Source organism: Lutra lutra, chromosome 2 (assembly GCF_902655055.1).
Source record: "Lutra lutra chromosome 2, mLutLut1.2, whole genome shotgun sequence".
Taxonomy (NCBI): Eukaryota; Metazoa; Chordata; class Mammalia; order Carnivora; family Mustelidae; genus Lutra; species Lutra lutra.
In genome coordinates this window covers 162,766,031-162,788,492 of record NC_062279.1, presented here as the reverse complement: position 1 = coordinate 162,788,492, position 22,462 = coordinate 162,766,031, and the positions used below count along the sequence as shown (strand labels likewise).

The following is a 22,462-nucleotide window of genomic DNA, read 5'->3' as shown; positions in this document are numbered from 1 at the left end:
GCCTTTGTCCATCTCCAAGCCCAGGGGCATTGTGCGATCCTCAAAAACATGTGCTTGGAGGTAGTGGTGAGTAGGTGGGTGCCCGCCTCACGTTTTTGACCCAAATGGTGGATCTAGTCACTAAGATGAGAGATCTTTTGAATAGTAATACATTTAAAGCTGAGTATTTTAGGGGCACCTGGGTGGCTAAGTCGGTTAAGCATCTGCCTTCCACTCGGGTCAGGATCCTGGGTCCTGGGATGGAGTCCAGCATTGGGCTCTCTGCTGAATGGGGAGCCTGCTTCTCCCTCTGCCTGCCGCTCACCCTGCTTGTGCTCTCCCTCTTTCTCTATGTCAAATAAATAAAATCTTTAAAAAAAAAAAGCTATTTTAATCAAATGCAAATAAAGTATTTTCGGTTTTTCTGTTCGCGATTTATTGTGACAGAACTTGTGGTGGGAAGAGAGTGCTTATAAGCGGTTGTCTGTCTTGATTGACCAGAGTTACAATGGGAAGGTCAAGCTATCCTGGTTAAAGTTAAAAATTAGTTACCGTTCCCCACGATACAGTTGAATAAGCACATTAACAGTTTATAAAAGAGGTTGTGAAATCTTCTAGGGGGAAAAAATATTATGTAACCCATTTGAAAGGGGGAGACTTCCTCACCCCCCCTTCTCAGGAGGGGGCTGAACTGCACGACTGGGCGGTTCATTCCTATTTCATAACTATTATTAGTTCTCCAAAGGGCTTATCTTTTATTGTTAATATCATTTCTCTCTGAGCTGCTTTCTCCACTCTGTAGTCTCCATCTACGTCACCACCCACACCTAGAGCCATTATAAACATGTCCCCAACACCGGGCACTAATCTTCAGTAAGTAGAAATAGCAAGGTCTTTTCTGCCTACCAACAGGGTTATAAACCTTGAAACGTCAGTATGCCAAGCCTTACTGGATTTTGTTGTCATGGTGGTTGAATATCCAGCTGAAGCGTACCTGACAAATCCATGTGGACATTCACTGTAACAATGACTTCCAAAGTGAGTGTTTTTTAAGCTGTATTGAAGAGCATTAAGAAGTATTTAGGATTGTAACAGCCCTGTTATCCTAACAGTCTTCTGATCTAGAATTAAAAAACACAGAAGTAGTGCCATTCCTGTGTGTGTGTGTGTTTTTTTTTTTCCTAAATAAGCTTTAAGCACTATAAGCAGACAGTAAGGGCATTAGTATATATAAGCTTTAAATTGTTTTAAATATCCTCCTTTTCATTATTGCTGTCATTGTTACCTATGTTTTAGGTTGTTGGACAAAATTGCTCTGATACAAGCTTTAAGTGCTTCTTTTGATTCTTTTAGAATCAAAGCTTAAATCAAACCTTAAAGCACAAGCTTTAAATGAGTCTTTGATTCTTTTAGAATGTGAAGTTCTACCAACAATGGGAATGACATTTTCCTTTTATGACAGAAATATGGTCTTCAAATGAAAAATCTTTTTAAAAAGGTCAAGAATTTGTCCTTTATATTCTCTCAGAGGCAATATAGACAGGTGTGAGTGCCAGTTCCATACACGAGCAAGGACACTGTAGCTGATTTATTTAATCCCTTTGCATCTGAGTTTCTTCATTTATAAAATGGACATAACAAAAGAAGTTGCTTCAGAGAGTTGATGAAGATCAATAGGTTGTTTATATCCTTTATAACTCAGTAACATTTTATATGGCTTAGCTATTATTATATCCTGTTACTAACCGTTAATGTTTATTGAGGATTTACTTTGTATGAGGAAGTCCTGTTACAAGTGCTTTACTCATCTTATCTTAATGATACTGTAAAACCCCTATTAAATAGGTACTATTATCTCCGTTTTACAGATGAGAAAAGTGCACAGAGATTTTCAGCAGTTTATCCAATGTCATACAACTATTAAGTGATAAGACTGGGTTTTGACCCCAGAAAGTCTGACTGTAAACCCATTTTAATTAAGTAGTATAACTACACAATAGTACCTCTCAAGTCATTCTGCTTAATTCATGGAGGTTCAATGATACAGAAAATTGTCAGAAAAATTCAAAGCAATGGGCAATGGGTGTTTCCAACCAAAATGCATTCACTAGGGCCTAGAGGTGTTTTTTTTTTTTTTTTTTTTTGCACATATAGAAAATGTCATTGGAAAAATAACTGAATGTCTGATAATGAGGCATTACCTTATCTATCCAGTTACTCCTGAAAGAAAAGAAAAACAATTCCAAACCTTAAGATGGTAAGAGGTAAATCAAGAAAATACAGAATATATTGATACATGTTTGCAAATGACATCCATTAAGGGGTTAATATAAAAAATATATAAAGAACTTGTTTTTTTTTTTTAAAGATTTTATTTATTTATTTGACAGACAGAGATCACAAGTAGGCAGAGAGGCAGGCAGAGAGAGAGGGGGAATCAGCTCCCTGCTGAGCAAAGAGCCTGATGCTGGGCTCAATCCCAGGACCCTGGGATCATGACCTGAGCCAAAGGCAGAGGCTTTAAACCACTGAGCCACCCAGGCACCCCAAAAATATATAAAGAACTTGTACAACTCAACACCAAAACAAAAAAACAATCCAATTAAAAAATAGGAAGAGGAATTGAACAGACATTTTTCCCAAGAGGACATACAGATGGCCAATAGACACATGAAAAGATGCTCAACATCATTCATCATCAGGAAAATGCAAATGGAAACCACAATGAGCTATCACCCCATATCTGTTAGAATGGCTAAAATTGAAAAGACAAGAAGCAAGCATTGGCAAGGATGTGGAAAAAAAGGATACTTTATGCACTGTTGGTAGGAATGTAAATCAGTGAAGCTATTGTGAAAACAGTATGGAGGTTCCTCAAAAAATTAAAAATAGAAATACCATATGATCCAATAATTACACTATTGGGTATTTACCCAGAGAAAATGAAAACACTAATTTGAAAGGAATGTTTAATCCAGCGTTGTTTACAATAGCCAACAAAAACGTCCATCAATAGACAAATGGATAAGGAAAATGTGGTGTACACACACACACAAGAATATTACACAGCCATAAAAAGGATGAGGTTGTGCCATTTGAGACAATATGGATGGAACTAGAGGGTATTATGCTAAGGGAAATAAGAAAGACAAATACCATATGATTTCACTCATAAAAGGAATCTAACAAGATTAATAAACAAACAAAAAGAATCAGAACTATAAATACAGAGAACAAATTGGTGGCTGCTGGGAGGGGGTGTGCAAAATGGGTTAAGGAGAGAGGTAGATACAGGCCTCCAGTAATGGAATGAGTAAGTCATGGGATAAAAGGCAGAATATAAGGAATACAGCCCATGATACCATAATCTTGATGTAATGGGACAGGTGAGAGCTACACTCTTGGTGAATATAGCATAATGTATAAACTTGTCAAATTACTAATTTGTACACCTGAAACTAATATAACACTGTGTGTCAACTATACTGAAATTAAAAAAATATATAAAAATACATAGGATCAGATTAAAAAAAAAAAAGACACCAATACAAATAGCCAACCAACATATGAAAAAAATGTTCATTTTGATTGTAATTAGGACAATAGTAATTTCCAGTGCGTGTGATCATGTGGTGGGACAGCAGAGGAACAGACTCAAACAGCCTCTGCAGGGCAGTTTGGTGACTTGTAGCAAAAGCCTCAAGCAAGCATGTCTCCTACCCAGTAATTCCACTTCCAGGAGTTTATTTCATATAAAGAAATGCATAAATGTGTTCATTTAAATATTATTTATAGTAAAAATTTGGAAACAACCTAATAAGGAATTTATTATACATATGACCATGTAAATTTATCCTGACCATGGATGTGTGCAAAGATTTATCAACATAGATGTTCATGATAGTAAATAGTAAATTTTAAAAAAAGAAGAAAGAAAAAAATGATTCCTGTTAAAAAGGAATTAAATAAATCATAAAGCACCTGCATGATTTGGAAATTATGTTACAGAAGTCCATAAACATGCATATGAAAAGACTCAAAGAACATACACTACAGGTTAACAATCATAATTTCAGAGTTGTAGTACTAAAAGCGAATTTTGCTTTATTTTTTTTATGTTTTCCAGACTCTCTGCGTTAAGTACTTCTATACTTCCATACTGGGGGAAAATAGGAACCTTCTAATAAATGGAAATAAATATTTATTTCAGTGTGAAAAAAAATTCTGGCCCATATGATACAAGATTGTAAACTACAAGCGACAGAAAACCCAGCTCAAACTGCCTTGACAAGAAGGATGTTACTGCTTTTCATACTTCAAGCATGGCTCAATCCAGCCCCCAGATAAAATTGTCAGGACTTGGTCCTTCTCTCACGATCTCTTAAACTTTCTCTCTCTCTCTCTCTTTTTTAAATTGCTTCATTTTCAAGAATGCTCCCTCCATAAACTTTCACATTGCAAATATGATGGTGCAAATATGCCTAAGATGTTTCTATCCTATTCCCCTTGCAAATTCTTCAACTGCCTTTTTCATAAGAGTTAAAATAAAAGTCCTTGATCTTATTTTCATTGGCCATCTTGGGACAGTTTTCTTATCTTTGATCCAATCAAACACTACCATGAATGGAATGCCCTGATTGGTTATGCCCCAGTCACAGGTCCACTGCTGGAGCCAGGAGGTGGGGTCAGCGGGGGTGGCAGGGAGTGAGAGTTGGGGAAGGGTGGTTTTCTAAGACACAGTGGAGTTCCACGTAGAAAAAGAAGAGTGTGCAGGATGCTGGTGAACTGTAACCACAATAACAAAGAAGCAAAAACACATTCACGATGAGATTTCAGTTTCTTTAGATGCTGGTGGTGCGTGGGTAGGAATAGCATTAGCAGCCTTGAATCATTTAGGTCTCTTGTGTTTGCACATGACAGAGAATCCAATTAGACAGGGCTTAATGAAGACAGAGAATTTATTGATTTACATAATTGAGAAGTCCAGAGGTAGGGCTGGCTTCAGGTAAGTCTAAGCCACCAGAGGATCTGGCTCTGACAGTCTCTCCAGTTTTCAAAGTGGTAGCAGTTTTACCTCCAAATTCCACACAAATCTCCTGGCAACTCTGGGCTTTCTCCCCCCAGGGGAACAAATTGCTGCAGCCAGTCCACACCTCACATCCTCACACCACCCCCAGCATGATCCAGGGACAGAGAAGCTGTAGCATTTTTCTATACAGGTCAGGTGATTGTCACTTCTGTCACTGGTCCAAATCAGAAGAGTGGGAAAGAAGGCTTGGTATTAATTCTTCCAGTGTTTGGTAGAATTCACCAGTGAAGCCTCCTTGTCCTAGACTTTTCTTTGTTGTAAGTTTTTGATTACTAATTCAATCTCTTTACTAGTAATAGATCTGTTCAGATTTTCTGTTTCTTCATGATTCAATCTTGGTCAGTTGTATGCTTTTAGGTGTTGGTCCGTTTCTTCAAGATTGTCCAATCTGCTGGCATACAATTGTTTAGTCTCTTACGATTCTTTGTATTTCTGTGGTATTAGTTGTAATGTCTCCTGTTTCATTTCTGATTTTATTTCTTTGAGTCCTTTCTTCTTTCCTTGGTATATCCAGATAAAGGTATTTCGATTTTGTTTATTCTTTCAAAAAAGCAGCTCTTAGTTTCACTGTTTTTTTTTCCCCTATTGTCTTTTAAAACTCTATCTCATTTATAATTTCCATTCTGATCTTCGTTATTTCCTTCCTTCTGCTAACTTTGGTCTTCATTTGTTCTTCTAGTTCCTTGAGGTGTAAAGTTAGGTCATTTATTTGAGCTTTCTCTTTTTCCCTAATGTAAGTGTTCAGCGCTATGAATCATTGGCCCAAATTGGATCACGAGTTCATTCCTGATCAGTCTGTGTGACCTAAGGAATGGGATGCATGGTTGGCTTGAGCCAATTATAGTCCATTCCTGGAGATGGGGGCCAGGTCAATCCCATCCTGATCACCAGTGAGAACAGAAGAACGGTGTATCCCCAAGGAAAATCAAAGGGGGGGGGAGGGGAAGAATCCATGCTGGGGAGGTAGATGGCAAATGTCTACTGCAACTCCTTAGGAGTCTGAACTGTTTTAAACTCTACCTGGTTGTTCATTTTTGAATAGGAAATATTTATTAAAACTATATCCTGCTTGTGGCTTCATGCAGAATATTTCTAACATAATTGGCTAGATGAAGAAGCATACATTGGTTGCAAATCTTCAGGCATATCTCCATTTTAAGCTTTTCAGATGTGCCTGCTGTCATTTAAAGAGGGAGAGAAAATTACATCATCCTGTAAACTGCCCTTCACAGCCCCAGGAAACCTTTCTTCTCTTGGGTTGAAATAACTGAAAAATTGTTTTTATTTTTAATATGTATTTTCATGAAATTTTGTTGAGGGAAACATATGGGGCTTTGAAATGTCAGCACACTGGGAGGAAGGCAGGAAGTGTAAAGAGTTTTGTGCTCCTGTCTCTTTTATTTACAGAGTAGGTTCAAAGTCGTGCAGGGTTAGCGAGAAAAACAAACATAATGATCCCTGCCTGCTTGGGATGACATCTGTCCACCAGGACAGTCACTAGCTTTGGGTTTTGAAGGGTTTTCGGAAGATGGCACAGGATTGGAATGACATGTTTTCATCTCCCGAAGAAAGTTTGCATGAGTCCTTTCAGAACCAACCTCTCCTGTGATAAATAAATGTGCCTCTGCCAGAGAAAGCAACGAGAAGACCTCAGCAACTGACAGCTTAAGAGCGAGGAAAAATAAAAAAATCACCAAGGCTAATGTCATTGCAAATGAGGGACAGCTTTGAAGGTTACACGATTAAAAAATGCTCCGCGCAGACAACAGCAGGGCTGGGCATATGATGTGACTCACTGATCTGTTTTCCCACGTGGCAGCTGCTGCACGAAAATCCCCCATCTTCTCTCTCATGAGTCAACGGAATTCTGCTAAAGGGTCATAAAATGGCAGTGAAAACACGTCTGCTACCAGGGCCCAGGAGATGATGGAAGTGGGGAGAGGGGGTCACCAAGGGAAGGGAAGTGGATGTATCAGAGGCCCGCCCACGTGAAGGATGGCTCCTCTGGAGCCTGGGGCACAACGGCAGATGGGGACAGACACTTCAACACAAGCCCGGGGTGCCCAGCCCTGGCTTCCGGGCTCCCAGCCACGCCTACCGTGCGTGGACTGCTCCTCAAAGACCTAGAGTCTCAGGCAATGAAGGGAAACTTCCTTTTTCGAATCCCGGATTCTTGCCAAGACCATTTTATCTGTTGGATTTTCTTGGTCCAAGACTTGGGTACTGTGAGATTCCATAATCATGGCTGAGTCCCCTCAAAGAAACAATTACCAGCTCTAAGGTTTATAAAGAGCATTTCAAAATCTGAATTCAACCCTGCTCACGTAAATGCCCACAGAGCACAGAATTATCCAGATTTCATTAACTGCTGAATTGATTAGTCATAAAAACGTCATTGTACTGGAAAACCATTTTAAGGTTAGATTTGATTTCACTTCGAAAGAACTTCTGAGTGGACACGATGACCTGATGAAACTCAGAGCTGATTGTAAATTCACTGAGCGCTTATTACCATATGATTTCCAAAGCAAAAATGCAATAGTCTTTTAAAAAATTCTCAGCCAAAATTATGTTTAAAATGGAAGATAGGTGCATTTAACTCAATCTACTAGGATGGAAGGTGGGACCTTTAAGAGAAAGGAGAGTTTGTACTCGAAGGCCCTTCAAACAGTCTGGAACATGCTGAGTGTCTATGCACATGCGTGCTTAAGTCCAAAGGTGCTCTCGGCTGTGAATCATATTAGAGCCCACACATTCCTACACCAAACGCAACAGTTCGGGGCTCAGGGCATGCACAAACCTGAGTAGACACATTCCCACTCATTTAGTAACTAGTCAACAGATATTTTCGTGCCTAGTCTATTACAGGAGGTGTTCTGGGGACCAAGAATTCAGCCACAAAAACAAATAAATCTCTGTACTGATGGGGTTTTCAGTCTAACGGGGCCAAGGACTATCACCAAATAAGTTAAATGTATAGTGTGTGAGGTGGTGGTAAGTGGTAAGGAGAAGGGTAAAGCAGAGAACGCGTATGAAGTTTGCAGTTTTAAACATAGCGGCACGAAAGGACTTCATGGAGAAGGTGTTATTTGAACAGAGCACTGAAATTGGTGAGAAAGAAAGTCGGGCTGCTATGTGAGGGAAAAGCATTCCTGGCAGAGGGAAAGGCAGGTACAGGTTCCCAGAGGCTTGAAATGTTTGGGCAGCCTGAGAAAGAGCAAGAGACCAGCACAGTAACAGAAGCGTCATCAAGGCTGGGACTAGTATTGGATAAGGTCAGAGAGCCGTTTGAGAACCGCACCAGGCTGGGTCTCTGGAGCCATCGTTAGGGGGTTGGACTTTATTCTGAGTGAGATGGGGAGCCATTGGAGGCGACAGTGTGACATGGCCTGATTTAGATATTAACAAGATGACCTGGCTACTGTGTTGGCACAGACTGAAGGTGACAAGCACAGAAGTGGGTTCATCATAGCATCTGCTGTCACTATAGCATGACTGGGGGCTGCTACTGCCATCAGTGTGGTGAGAGACACGGGCAGCTTGGACCAGTGTGAGTGTGGAATGCAGATAAGGAGGACTGAAGAGGGTGGATCTGGTTAGACGTTCAGTTCTTACCTTTTTTGTCTGTGTAGATGCTTCCCTCCTCATTCTCCACTCTCTTCAGGGCGCACAGAAGCAAAACAGAGTCAGGACAGGTGCTTTAGGACCTCAGAAGAATGGGCACACTTTTCAGTCATCCCCGATAATAGGGATTTCATCCTAGCTATCTTGCTGTCCACACACCATCTCTGGTCCCCAGAACCCTCATGGGCTTCTGTCCTGTTCAGAGCAAGGTGCTCACAAACAGGAAAGAAAAAAATTCCAGCTACTCTTGTTTTAGGAACCAGTTAGTTGTTGGGGATTTGTTTTGCCCTTGCTTCCAGCAGCAGGCTCCCAGGGAGCTATCGTCTGAAGAACACTTGACAAGCCAGAGACTCTGATCAGTGTGGCTTCCACACTGGGCCACAGCACTCACTGCTGGGACCCACGGGACTCATCTGAATCTGCTTTGGAGGATGTTTCTTCAAACCATGTTGGGCTTTTTCCCTTTCAATGTTTTATTTTGCTATAATTTCAGACACAGAAAAGTTGCGAGAATATGACAAAGATTTGTCACACATATCCCCCAAACGTTAACATCGACTACATTTGTTTTATACACCCACACACGTTTCTTACCTGAACTTTTTGAGAGTCTTTTGCAGCAAGCATGACCAACTCCTCCCATTTTGCCCAGGACCCTCCTGATTTTAATATTGAAAGTCCTGCCTCCTTTGGTTCCAGGCAAACTGAGACAACTGGTCACCCTAGCTACAGCCATGATGCCCACTTATCTGTAAATACCTCAGCGTGTATGTACTAAAAACAAGGACATAACTAACTATTGTATGGTTAACAAAATCTGGAAATGAACTTTGATACAAAAGCCTCTTCAATCTACAGACGACAAAGTTTTCAGATTTTGCCAATCTTCCCAATCAAGTCTTTTGCAAAAGAGAAAATCCCAGATCATGCATGGCATTCACTTGTCATGTTTCTTTTGTATTCCTTCATCTGGACCAGTTCCTCAGTCTTTGTCTTTTGTGAGGCTAGTATTTGTGAAGAGGATAGGCCAAACATTACGTAGAATGTCCCTCAGCATGGGTTTGTCTGATGTTTTCGCACAATTATATTCAGGTTACTTGTCTTTGTCAGGAATCCCACAAAAGTGAGGCATATGGTGTTGGTTTATCCCAGGAGCAGCTATATTAACTTTGATCACTTGATGGAGGGGGGTTTCTGCCAGGTTTCTCCCCTGTAAACTTGCTATTTTCCCCTTTATAATTAATAAGTAGATTGTAGGGAGACATTTGGAGACTATGGAAGTATCTTGTTTCTCATCAGACCCTCCCATTTGCTTCAAAAGCCATTGATGATTCTTGCCTGAATCATTTTTATGACGTTTGCCCATGGCTGAACTTTATTTTTGAATATTTTAACAGTGGAGAATCTTCAGTAGAAGAGTGCATGGGTTTATGGAGGAGAAAAGTTAGAGATAATTACAGTACAATGTAGCAGGGGATGGCAAGCTACAAGACCCTGGGTAAAAGCTAGCCCAACACCAATTTTGTAAAGTTTTATTGGAACACAGCCATGCCCAACTGCTTCCCTATTGTCTATGACTACTTTCACACCACAGTGGCAGAACTGAGAGACTGTATCAGAGACTATGTGGCTTGAAAAGCCCAGCGTATTCACTACATGGTCCTTATAGAAAATATTTGCTGACCCCTGATAAAAGGGGGAGGCCTCCTCTGAATTGAACTTCAGTTCTGTTTAACTCATAGGTAGGGAGCACTCATCTGCTCTGTAAAGCCCTGAGGGGTGGGTTACAGCAAGTAATGGGTGTTCCTGCCCCGAACCTGGTAAGGTATAAGGCTTCGGCACGTGAGTTACCATACATACTATGGAGGTGTCATGTCATGTCTTACTTAAAAGAAATTAACTCTGCTTTTCTTTTAAAGTATAACTATATATTATCAAGAAGGAAAATTACACCAAGATACAGTGATTAAATACAATTACTATGATTAGCCTGACCCAAATCTTTGCATGTCAAAGTATCGCCAAATCATATAAGAATGTCCTCTTTATTTCTAGCAAATCTTTGATACAACAGAACTCGAGGGATTAAAAGAATTTGAACCGCTTTCAAAATGTGTAACATAAGCGGCCCCTGGGTGGTTCAGTTGGTTAAGTGACAGACTCTAGATTTACGCTCAGGTCATGATCTCGGGGTCAGGAAATGGAGCCCTGAGTCAGGTTCCATGCTCAGCAGGGAGTCTGCCCGAGATTCTTTCTCTCCCTCTGCCCCTCCCCCTACCCCATGCTCGCTCTCTCTTTCAATAAATAAATAAGTCTTTTTAAATAAAAAAGTGTGTAGCATGAAGACAGAATCTGTTTTGGCACTAGATTCAGTAAAGATAAATAAAAAGGGTTATTGGGAGGTTGAAAGTATCAATTAGTCATTTACATGTGAAGTCACTTTTATTTCCAGAATGAGTCTTGTTTACTAGAGCTCCAGGCAAGATTAGGCTAAATTGAGTGTGTTGCTCAGAAGTCTCTGTTTTGCGATAGGAAGAGGAAGTTCTGGAAAATCAATTAAGAACTCAAAGTAACTTAATCTTGTTGATTGTTCCTTTTATGGGGAACACCCATGCCATGTAGTGCTGGAAAGACCAGCTCCTGGAAAAGATCAGGCCCAGCCTATATGATTAGAGAGTTATGTATGTTTCTGGTGAATTTTGTCTAAACACACACACACACACAAATCTAGATTTTTCTAAAGCCAAAGCAACAATTTTTTATTGGTAAAAGCCATCCATAGAAGATTCTTGCTTGAGATAGTGTTGGGATAAGTAGGCAAAAGAGAATCGTCAAAGAGAGTAGGCAAAGTAGGCAAAGAGAGTAGTAGGGGCACCTGTCAGGGTCAGTTGGTAGAGCATGTTGACTCTTGATCTTGGGGTTCTGAGTTTGAACCCCATGCTGGGTGTAGAGATAAAATCTTAAAAAAAAAAAAAGAATTTTCATGACCGATAGAGTTCTTACTAAAGATTATTACTTTATGCTCTAGCGAAGCATGAGACTTTAAAGCAGACAGAGCAGCTCCAAAACTGGATAGGATATTGAAGACTTGGAAGAATATAAAAAGGAAACCCCAAATAATTACAAAATGGCAGAAGATAGAAAAGGAAAAGTGGATTGATTAGTGTAAGACTAAAGCACATGAACTTCTGCCCAAGGCACTCACTGAAGTGGGTGATAGAAATTAAGTTCAGGCAACAAAGAACCACTGAGTCCTGAAATGGACATCTAGGAAGGAGAGAGGGAGAAGAAGACGTGCTCTCCTCTTTCAAGTCTCCTGCGGCCACTTCTGGTGTCACAGAGCATAGGTATCCTTTGCTCTAAACAAATAGTTACAGATTGCATATTTGTTTCCCCCCCACTCCAAATTCTTATTTTCAAAGCCTAACCCCAATGGGATGGTAGTAGGTGAGGCGGCCTTTGTGGAAGGGACTTAGGTTAGATGAGGTCATGAAGGCGGGGCCCTCTTGATGGGACTAAAACCTTTATTTTTTTATTTTTATTTTTAAAAGACTTTACTTATTTGACAGACAGAGATCACAAGTAGGCAAAGAGGCAGGCAGAGAGAGGAGGAAGCAGGCTCCCCACTGAGCAGAGAACCCGATGCGGAGCTTGATCCCAGGACCCTGGGATTATGACCTGAGCCGAAGGCAGAGGCTTTAACCCACTGAGCCACCCAGGCGCCCCAGGACTAAAGCCTTTATACAAGGAGGAGGAGACACAGGCTCTCTCTCTGTGATGTGAAAATGCAAGGAGAAGATGAGGGTCGTCTGCTAACCAAGAAGAGGGCCCTCATCAGATACCGAATCTGCCGACGACACCTTGCTCCGGAACTTTCCAGCCTCTAGAACTGGGAGAAGTAAATGTTGTTTAAGCCACTCCAGTCTGTGATATTTTTGTTATAACAGTCTGAGCTGAGACACAAAGCAAACACTCTTCTATCCAGAAGAGCTGGGGGAGGGGGTAGGTAGAATTTTCAGAATAACTGAATATTCTAGTTTCTTAAGAGTTCTGGAACTCTGTATTTCTTTAGAGTTGCCTAGACATTTTCACGTACAGTGACTGATCTTATTATCACAGCACATCCTAAAATAGGCAGTATCAGCCCTTTTTTGCAGATGGAAAAAACGAAGGACCAGAAAAGTGAAGGAAGGGAGGGTCCCAAATTAGCCAATCCATGAACCAGGGCCTCTTGAGTTCAGATCAGGGCATATCCCAGAGCATTATGAGGACTCTGATTTGTCACTGTATTGGTCCAGTGTGCGGGAGGAAGCAAGTGTTCACTCCAGATGGTTGAAATGGAGAGACTCTAATGAAGGGATTCCTTATAAGGTGTGGGCAAGGTGCAGAGAACAGCATGAAGTGGGTGCATTCAGATGTCTGCAGGACTGAGGAGCTGAAGGAGAAGCGGAGGGGATAGTCTTCCCCAGTGCACAGCATTGGAGCTGCAGATGTGAACTGGGCTGCTGGGCAGGAAGGGCCCAATGACGAACACTAAAGCCAGAAGCAGTGGGAAGAAACACTCCAGCCTCCCTCCCCCAGCCTTCAGTTCTCCAGCCTGTCCTTGCACCAGCCATCAAGTGAGTCAGCCAGAATGAGCTCATCTGCTTAAGTGGCCTCCCTGGGCAGAGGGCAGGATGGTGGAGTGTGGATTTACGAGGGGACAGGAAGAAGGCCCGCAATGAAAAGGGAATAGCCAGCACTCCAACTCCATAAAGGAATACCCTAAAAAACGCTTACTCTAAAATAAGGTTGAACATAATTTATATAGGCTTAGGCCCGTTATCCCTTACCTGAAGCTCCTTGAGTCAGATGCATTCTGGGATTAAAAATATTTTGTATTCTAGACAGATAATAGTGACATAAACTATATATTATATAATGCCCCAAACAGAAACTAGGTCACCGCCTGTCATCAAACACATTCATATGCTTGCAGCAAAAGGCATGACTATGTGCTCTAAGTGAGATAAATGAGTATAAATAACTTCTTAGCCCAGGTTAGTTTTTGCTACCAAATGAATTTTGGAATTGTGGACAAGGGATTATTGCCAGTAGTTTAATGTTCGGCAAGCACCCTAGGATTCTGTGGCTTTTTATTGTCATTATTATGAATGCTGATTGTCTTTCTTTCGCTAGCTTGTTATGTGTATGTATTTTTCGGGATTAAAAAAATGCAAGTTTACCTCATATAGGCTTTTAAAAAAATATTAATTTAAAAATAAAAGAACATGGTGATCCCCTTTGTGAAAGAGTCTCTGGCCTGGAAATGATTCAGGGCAGAATTCAGCTTTAAATAGCAAGCAGCCCGCTCCTTAGAATTTGGCTTTGTCGACAAAAAGTGGAGTGACACACTACTTCTCCTGAGTGGCACTGGGTACTATGTCCTGGATGGGCCCCTGACAGTGAAGAGAACATCACCCCCACTCTATCCCCTCGGACACTCAGCATGCTCTGGAATGCCCACATTAGCAGCACGAGGAATGGTTTCACGGAACTCAGTGGCGATCTTTAGTGGTAACTTTGTTGGCAGGCATTCCTGGTCTCTGAAGCTCTGAAAGACACAGTTCTCAGAACGACTTAACAGGAAGCCTCACCCATGAACAGAGGAAGCTGAGGAAGGAAGGAAAGATGGCAGTGCTGGGGGAGGGGCGGCATAGCGAACAATAAGCAAAGTCACATGGCTTGGGACTTTGTCTACGTGGTCAGAGGAAGCACCCCCATCTGCGCCTTCCTTGCTGCCCCCAACACTCTTCTAGGTACCCGGCTTCTGCTGGCCCAGATCATTTCTCATTTCCCAGGCTGACTCAGACATGTCCCGCCTCAGGATATTGTGTTCTGGAACGTCTCCTCTCCTTGCTCCTCATCCTCCCAAGTCCATTGCCCAGCTATCACTGTCCTTCATGACCTTCAGAGCCAAAGCTCCCCTCTTTGATGGGAAGGAATGACCGCTTCTCTCCATTCTGGCAGTCTGCATGGTCGTTTCGACTTTTCCCATGATGCTCACCCTATTTTACTTTGTGTTGGAGGAATTAATTGTCTTATTCCATTTCTGAAATTAAAAACTTTGTCCACTTACAACTTTTTCCCCATTAATTCATCAAGCATTTATTCAAAACTTCCTCCGTGTAGCTAGGGTGCTTGGCTTCAGACTTTGAAGATAAGTGAGAAAAGGTTCCTGAATCACAGAGCTTATAGTCCAGTGGGAAAAGGTGGGCAATAGGAGAACAGAGGGGTCTGGGAGCATGCAAGAGGGACAGGCTGCCCACTGGGGTGCCTGCTTGTGGGGGGCAGTAGAGGAAGACTGAAGCCTCACAGGCAGCTGGGAAATAGACCAGTGAATGGAGGGGAAGGCTGTTGCTGGCACAGAGAGAGCATGGCACGTCACCAGAGGCCTGAGGATTGAACTATATTCCAAGAACTGCAGGTCACCAAGCATAACTGGTACATGGAGGTCAGGCAGGAGAGGTGAGGCTGGACGGTGAGCAGCGGCCTGATGCTGAAGGGTCTTAGCAACCCTGCCATGGGATTCAGGTTAGTCCGTGGTGGCATCTGAGTGGCCTGGAGGGATGAGGCATCCGGTGAAGTCACAGATCAAGGTATGATCATCTGGCATCTCAGGTTGAGTTCCCACAGAAGCAGATTCTGAAACAAAGATTCAAGTGCAAGCAGGTCAATTGCGAGGTGATCCCAAGAACTGTAGGGGTGTGGGGAAGTGGGAAGGGAAGGTGGCCACCACAGGGAGCATGGACAAGCACGTTGTCGCTGTGAGTGTCTCTGCTCATGCCTCTGAAAAGCTGTAGAATGAGTTTTGGAGTCATTTCACTTGATGCGCAAGGTATTACCCACTGGGGCTCCCCTCAGTCTTTGTTCAAAGGTGGTTCTCAGGGGCCTATGCATCCCAACACTGTGGCCTGCCCTACATGAGGGGCCACGGGCACCTTCAGTCAGAGAGGACCTGGGGGCGCTTGAGGAGGAAGCCACTGGTGTAGATGGATTGTGTCCTATATACGTCTGGTTATCCAGATGAAATAATCTGGACATGCATGGCAGGTCTGGCAGTCAGGGCAGGAGATGGATGGCTCACACAAGGGGGAAGAGAAGAGAGCTGTTGGGTGAAGGCAGACTTGAGGAGGTGTGGGCAGGCGTGGCAGCCACGAGGAGAGGTAAGTGGCCAGGAGTCCCAGCACTCCGAGGCCTGAAGGCGGACCACTGCCTCCTCACCCCTCAGGCGGGACAGCCCCGAGGCTTGTTCTACAACATTGTTTTCCAGAGGTCTGAGCCCAATGTTCACCATAAGCACCATGGATGTCCCCTGTATTGGCCGCTTTTGCTTTCCCGGCCCACTTCCCCGCTCCCCTAACCGGCCCTATTCTATCCAGTTAACCTTCTCGGTGGGAGATGGTGAGAGATGGAATGGAGGAAAAGAGGTCACGCAACAGGAGTGTGATCTTATGGAGAAAATTGCAGCCCTGCGCAGGGACAGCTTGCCAGACAACAAGCTGAGGGCAAAAGCATCACATTCCTTCTCTTGCCCGGGCCCAAGCCGGAGGACGGGGATCTCCAGCGATGTGATGCCTCCCAGAGAAGCATCTCCCAGGGCACAGAGCAGGGAGGCAAATCAAGAAGACCCAACTCCTCTCTCCTGCCAGGATGCAGCCTTTAACCTGCACTATTCCGATTGGTATTTCTGCTGCCAAAGAACTCCTTTCATGGCAAATGCGGCTTTATCTGACCCCACTTTATACCTGTGAACGCCTTGTAATATAATACAGTATCTAAATTACTTTTCATTGACACCATACTTTTTCTTCTTCTTTTTTTTTTTTTAAGATTTTATTTATTTATTTGACAGACAGAGATCACAAGTAGGCAGAGAGAGGGGGAAGCAGAGCCCGATGCAAAGCTCAATCCCAGGACCCTGAGATCACGACCTAAGCCGAAGGCAGAGGCTTTAACCCACTGAGCCACCCAGGAGCCCCGAACCCATACTTCTTTTGCCTCAAAACAACCAGGTCAGCTGGGCAGAGCAGGTGTCAGTGTTCATTTCCTATTGATCCAGGAGTCCAAATCTTATCTTTAGCTTCAAAGTCCAGCATTCGCTCCAGTACACTATGTCCTTCCAGAAGTCAAGGTCGTCAGTGCTCAGCAAGGACCGCACTCTGAGTGTTTGCCATACATCTTTATAATTGTTTAGCTGGTACTCAGTCAGTAACCAAACTTCTCAATTTCTGAAGGTCCCAGTTAGCGTCAACTTTCTTGGTTTGATAACGATCTGACCTAAATTAGACGTGACCTAGGTGGTGCTACAGATGGTCTGTGTGTGCCCTCCACCCACCAAATTCATGTGTTAAAATCCTAACCTCCAGTGTGGTGGTGTTATGAAGTGCTTAGGTCATGAGGGTGGAGCCCTCAAGGGTGGGATTAGTGCCCTTCTAAGGGGCTGCAGAGTCCAGAGATTTCCCTTCCACCATGCAAGGACACAGGGAGTAGACAGGCATCCATGAACGAGGAACGGGGCTCTCACCAGACCTGGAATCTGTCGGCACCTTGATCTTGGACTCCCCAGCCTCCAGAACTGTGTGCAATACATTTCTGTTGTACCTGATCGATGGTATTCTGTCGTGGCGGCCCAGATGGTCTAAGGCAGGAGGGTACATTATCTCTCTTTAACTGTGGAATTTCATGGAAAATCTACTTGGACAGAGGGAGGCCGACAGAACTAAACTTGCTGAATGCCTACTGGGTGCCAGACAATTTGTAAATGCCGTCACTTTACAGATGGAGAAACCGGAGCCCAGAGAGGCTGAGTCACTTGTTCAAGGTTACACAGTTAGTAGGGCAGAGCCAGGAATGCAATCTGTGTCCCACTGACTCCAAATTCCATATGCTTCCATGTTTCAGTAAAGGTTTCCAGAGGATGACGGCTAAGAAAATCAATACTATTTTTTGAAACACGACAAAGAGGGTAAGGAATAATTTTGGGGTCCCCTGTGACACACGCATGATCCTTCTCTTGCAGAAACTCGTCCTTGAGCTGACTGTTGGCAGGCTGGGGACCTGGGCTCCGGAGCCAGATCACTACCATCCCGCTCCGGCTGGTCATTGGTCCTTTATTCACTGTGTAACTTTAGATGAGTTATCCAAACTCCTAGTGCCTCGGTTTCCCCACCCCCGCAAAGTAGGGTCAATAGTATCCTTGCTCCTAGACGTGTAAGGGACATTAAGCAAAGCTCAGGGTGTCTGGTGCAGAGTAACCCGCCAGGAAGATCAGCCATGAGGATGTCTCTGACCCATGACCCGTCCTAGAGAGTGTAGGGGTGGACCTGGAAATGCCGGGAGTCCAGGACCCAGAGAGAGACCCACAAGCGCCAGGACAAACAACCGCCGTTCCCTATGGGTGGAAGCGTCTGCACCCACCAAGCGAGTGGCACATTGAGGGGTGGGCGGGTCTCATCAGAAACATATTTTGGTCTGTGGTTTCCCTGAGGCATTTTTATCTTTCCCAAATGACCCCCTTGGGAAAATGAGGCAGCTCGATATATAAAAATAGCCAGGATGTGAGATAGGAAGTGAGAGGTTTCCCAAGAGAGGGCAGAGCCACGGTGGTAGGAGCTCGGAGTCAGTCCCGCACCTCCACGGGGTGGCCCCTCCTCAGGATTATCCAACCAGCCCAGGGATATGAACGACTTCCTCCTTCCTGGACAGAGACCATTGTCTTGAAGACAGTGGTGGCTCCTCTGTGTTGGTCTGACCTTGGCTGAGGCTGGGCAGTTACCGGGCTCTCCACCTCTACCTCGAGAGGGGGAAGGACTCTGTATCCCTGCTGTGTTTCCCAAGGGAGGGCTTGTCTGCTGAAGCCCCTAAGAAACTCCTGCGATGTTATAGGGAAAAAAAGGGAAGCTTTTGCCTTCTTGTGGAAATCAGAGTTTAGGGGAAGGAGGTGTCTGAATTATTCACTTACTCACCCACCCACCCACCAGTCACTGGGTGTTGTGTTAGTTCCCAGGGCTGCCCTACCGAAGTACAAATTGGGTGGCTTGAAGAACAGGGATTTATTCTGCTACAGTTCTGGATGCCCAAAGGCAAGGGGTCAGCAGGGCCACACACTCCCCGGAAGCTCTAGGGTTCAACCCTCGGTTGCCTCTCCCAGCTTGGGGTACTTGCAAGCAATCTTTGCATCCCCTGGGTCGTGTCTGTGCCACCACTGCTTCTGTCACCCCATAGCCTCCTTCCCTCTGTGTCCAGTCTCTTCACGTGGCCTCTTAAGAGGATGCCAGTCATCAGCTTTACAGCTCGTCTTAATCCAGTATGATCTTGCCTTCTCTAGTGGCATCTGCAGAGGCTCTACATCCAAATAAGACCCCATTCTGAGGTTCTCTGTGCCTTTGAATTTGGGGGAGACATTATTCAACCCAGTTCAGGTGTCTTCTTTATGCCAGATACCCGGCCTGGATATAGAGACGAATAAGTCCCCCCACAATGTCGCAGTCTACAAAAGAGGTAGACACAGAAGCAAGTTATCGGACCCCTCTGCCCTGAATGCGAGCTAATGCTTCACATTTATTGAGCACTTACTAAGGGCCTGCCACAATATACATTTTCTATCAATCAGTGAATGCATGGCTAAAGAACATGTGGGATTTTTATGACAGGAAACATTATTCAGCCAGAAAAAAAAGAAGGAAATCCTGCCATTCGTGGCAACATGGATGGACCTTGAGGGCATGAGGCTCAGTGGAAAAAAGTCAGACAGGGAAGGACAGACACTGTATGGCCTCACTTATTTGTGGAATCTTAAAAAAAAAAAAAAGAATTCAGAAATACAGAGAACAAATTTGCGGTTTTCAGAGGCAGGGGTTTGGGGATGGGGGAAGGAGAGGAAGGGGGTCAAAACTTCCATTTGTCAGATAAGCAAGTCCTGGGGATGCAACATACAGCATGGTGACCACAGTTGAAAACACTGGATTGTATATTTGAAAGTTGCTAGGAATAGATCTTAAAAATTCCAATCATAAGAAAAAAATTTGCAACTATGTGAGGGGATGAATGTTAACTATACTTATTGTGGCTATCATTTTGCAATATATACATAAATCATTACGGTGTACATCTTAGACTAATATAATGTTATATGTCAATTATATCTCAATAAAACCGGGAAAAATGTAAAATTTTGAAAATTAAAAAAAAAAAAGGTGCATTCAAACTCATATCATCCTCCTAGAAGGCCCAGGAGGTGAATACTACTATCCTTTCCGTTTTAGAGATGGGGAAACTGAGCTCCCCAAAAAGCTGTAGGTCGGAGCTCGCTCCCTTGGTTCTGGAAGCCAGGGCACGCCTCCCTGAGGAGCTGGCATGGAGGTAGAGACTGTTGGAGGAGAAAACAGGAGCTCTGGGAAGGCTGGAGGGCAGATGGGGCGAGCAAATGTTCCAAGCAGAGGGAAGAGCCAGCGCCAAGGCCGTGAGTCAGGCACAAGCTTAGCATGTGTGAGAAGGAGGGAGGAGGCGGCTGCCTCACAGAGAACTAACTGCCTGAGAAGCCAGGTGAGCTTAGACAGAGGGGCCCTGGGGCCAGACTTAGTCTTTGTAAGAGTCTCCTGGGCTGTTGCTGGAAAACAGTCCCCAGCAGAGCAGGAGGGGCCGCTGGCTCAGCTCAGAGCAGAGGTCAGGAGGAAGGGCTGGGTTTGGCTTGCTGTTGATAGGACTACTGATGGATGTGAAGAGGGGGAGCCGAGAAATCCCAGCTCACAGCCTGAACATCTCGGGGTGTAAGATGCCGCAAGGAGGTGAGGCTGATGAGGTCGGGCAGGAGTAGTTAGTTGCCTGGGTTTAACATGTGTGTTAGGCATTTGTTGGCATTTGAAGCCAAGGGACTGAATCTGAATGGGGCCTTCCCGGGCCACAGTCGTGTAGTTCCAGGGAACCTGGTTCCCAAACCTAGAGGTCCTGTAGAAAACTTTGGGGGGGGGGGCATGTTGGAAATACAGACTCCTGGGCTTTATCTCAGACACGCTGAGTTCTGATGTAAGAGCGTCCAGGAGTCTGCAGGGTTAGGAGGCCTACTGTCCTTCCGGAGTCAAACTTGCTTTCCTTAAGCACTTCCTCTGGGCCAACACTTTTCAGTCCTTGTTTTTTTAATCTCATAAGAATTCCATGAGATCCTTTCTCCCCTCCCTCCATCACAGATGAGAACCAGAAGGCTGAGAGCATCTCAGTCACTTGCCCTTGTCTCCCAGCAAATGTATTCAAGCGGCTGGGGGACGGGGAGCTGGGCGCCTCAGTCTGTAACCTTGAGTGCATTTCATGAATCTCTTGAATCTTCAGGCCTCTTTCTTTCAACCAAGGGCTTTCTCCAGTGCCTGGGGCTTACTTCAGAAAAGCGGTGTCCGGCTTCTTGTCCCGAGTCTGGCTTAGAACGTTGCAGCCGCCTGTGGATCTCCTCTTTGAGTAAATATTTAAAGCGGATTTAAATTTTTCCTCTTCAACCTTTCTAAATAAAAATAAATCTCGCCCTCTGGACTGTGTCCACTTGCTTCCCGTTTATTTAAGAGCTCCGTTTATCCTGCTGAGTGCCGGTGAAGTGGGGCCCAGGCAAACAGAGGATACCTGTGGTCAAGGAAGGAGAAGAAGGTTCTGCAACCCTGGGCTGATCGCCCCCAGCAACCCCCCCCCCGCCTCCCCCCCGCCCCGCCACCCTCCCCCCCCCCCGCCCCGCCACCCTCCCCCCCCCCCCCCCCCGCCCCGCCACCCTCCCCCCCACCACTCCCCCACCCCCGCAGCTGCTCCTGCACTGGGACGCAGCAAGCAAGCTTGCTACCAGGCTCATTTGCAACCCTTGCATTTGGCTGAGTTGCGCCCGCTCCCCCAGGGGACCAGCTCTGGAGGGAGTCACGTCCCAGGCAGATTCCCGGATACCGAGGTAAATGCTCACGATCTACCGTCAGGGATCACAAGTTGCAAACTTTTTAATGATGAAAAAAATGCTGTTTGTTTTCTTTTTTAGGAGTTAGATCCCCGGGCCCCCAGAGACAAGTCGACAGAATGAGAAAGTAAGTGACCACTGACTTCCATCTGAAATCATTTTAATCCACGGAATTCCAGAAAATTCCACTTTTCCTACTTCAACCGCGCCCCCTCTTCCCTTTGTTTGTAATTTAGTCGCCGTTTCCCAAAGACACGCAGCAGTGAGGATTCTCGTTCAGAAGGCCCTGCAAAATCAAAAATGAAAAAAGAGACATCGTGCCCCTCCCCTCGCCACCCTGTCTGTCCCCCTGGTTCTGCCAGAACTCCACCGGCTTGCCAAGAGCCACCCAGGAACAGATTTCCTGTCTCATCTGCTGCATCTGGTCGTCCACTCCTACTCCCTGTTCATCCCCCCCCAAAAGCACTGCTGGCCACAAACCGGCTGCAGACGCCGAGCTCGCCATGGCGCTGATCCGCGTGGCTGCAGCCGCCCTCGCTTCTGCTTCTTCCGGAAACGCAGAGAAGCAGCCGCCCTCCCTCCACCCAGCCAGGTGACACCGGGCAGCTCTCTGGTGGCAGGGCCACGTCCAAACCCCGCCGCCCAGGAAGCCAAGTCTTTACCGTCTATACACTCGCTCCTCTATTCCATGCCCGAGGCTTACACTTAGCTGGGAATAACCTCACCTCCGGTTCAAGCCACGGGAAAGTCAGGAGGCTTGGGTGGTATTTCAGGCTGAGTAATTGCCTTGCTGGGGTTGGGGTGGA

General features: G+C 44.8%; 1 long non-coding RNA gene across 2 annotated transcripts; it reads left to right on the top strand.

The window, feature by feature from the left end:
• Nucleotides 1–841: 841 nt before the first annotated feature.
• Nucleotides 842–22,077, top strand: LOC125093610 (uncharacterized). Of its 2 annotated transcripts, none has more exons than XR_007125295.1 (3): nucleotides 842–1,017; nucleotides 21,738–21,783; nucleotides 21,893–22,077. It is a non-coding gene; the product is annotated as an uncharacterized LOC125093610 (long non-coding RNA). The 2 variants fall into 2 exon arrangements; XR_007125296.1 differs by lacking the exon at nucleotides 842–1,017 and adding an exon at nucleotides 21,513–21,653.
• The last annotated feature ends 385 nt before the right edge of the window (nucleotides 22,078–22,462 follow it).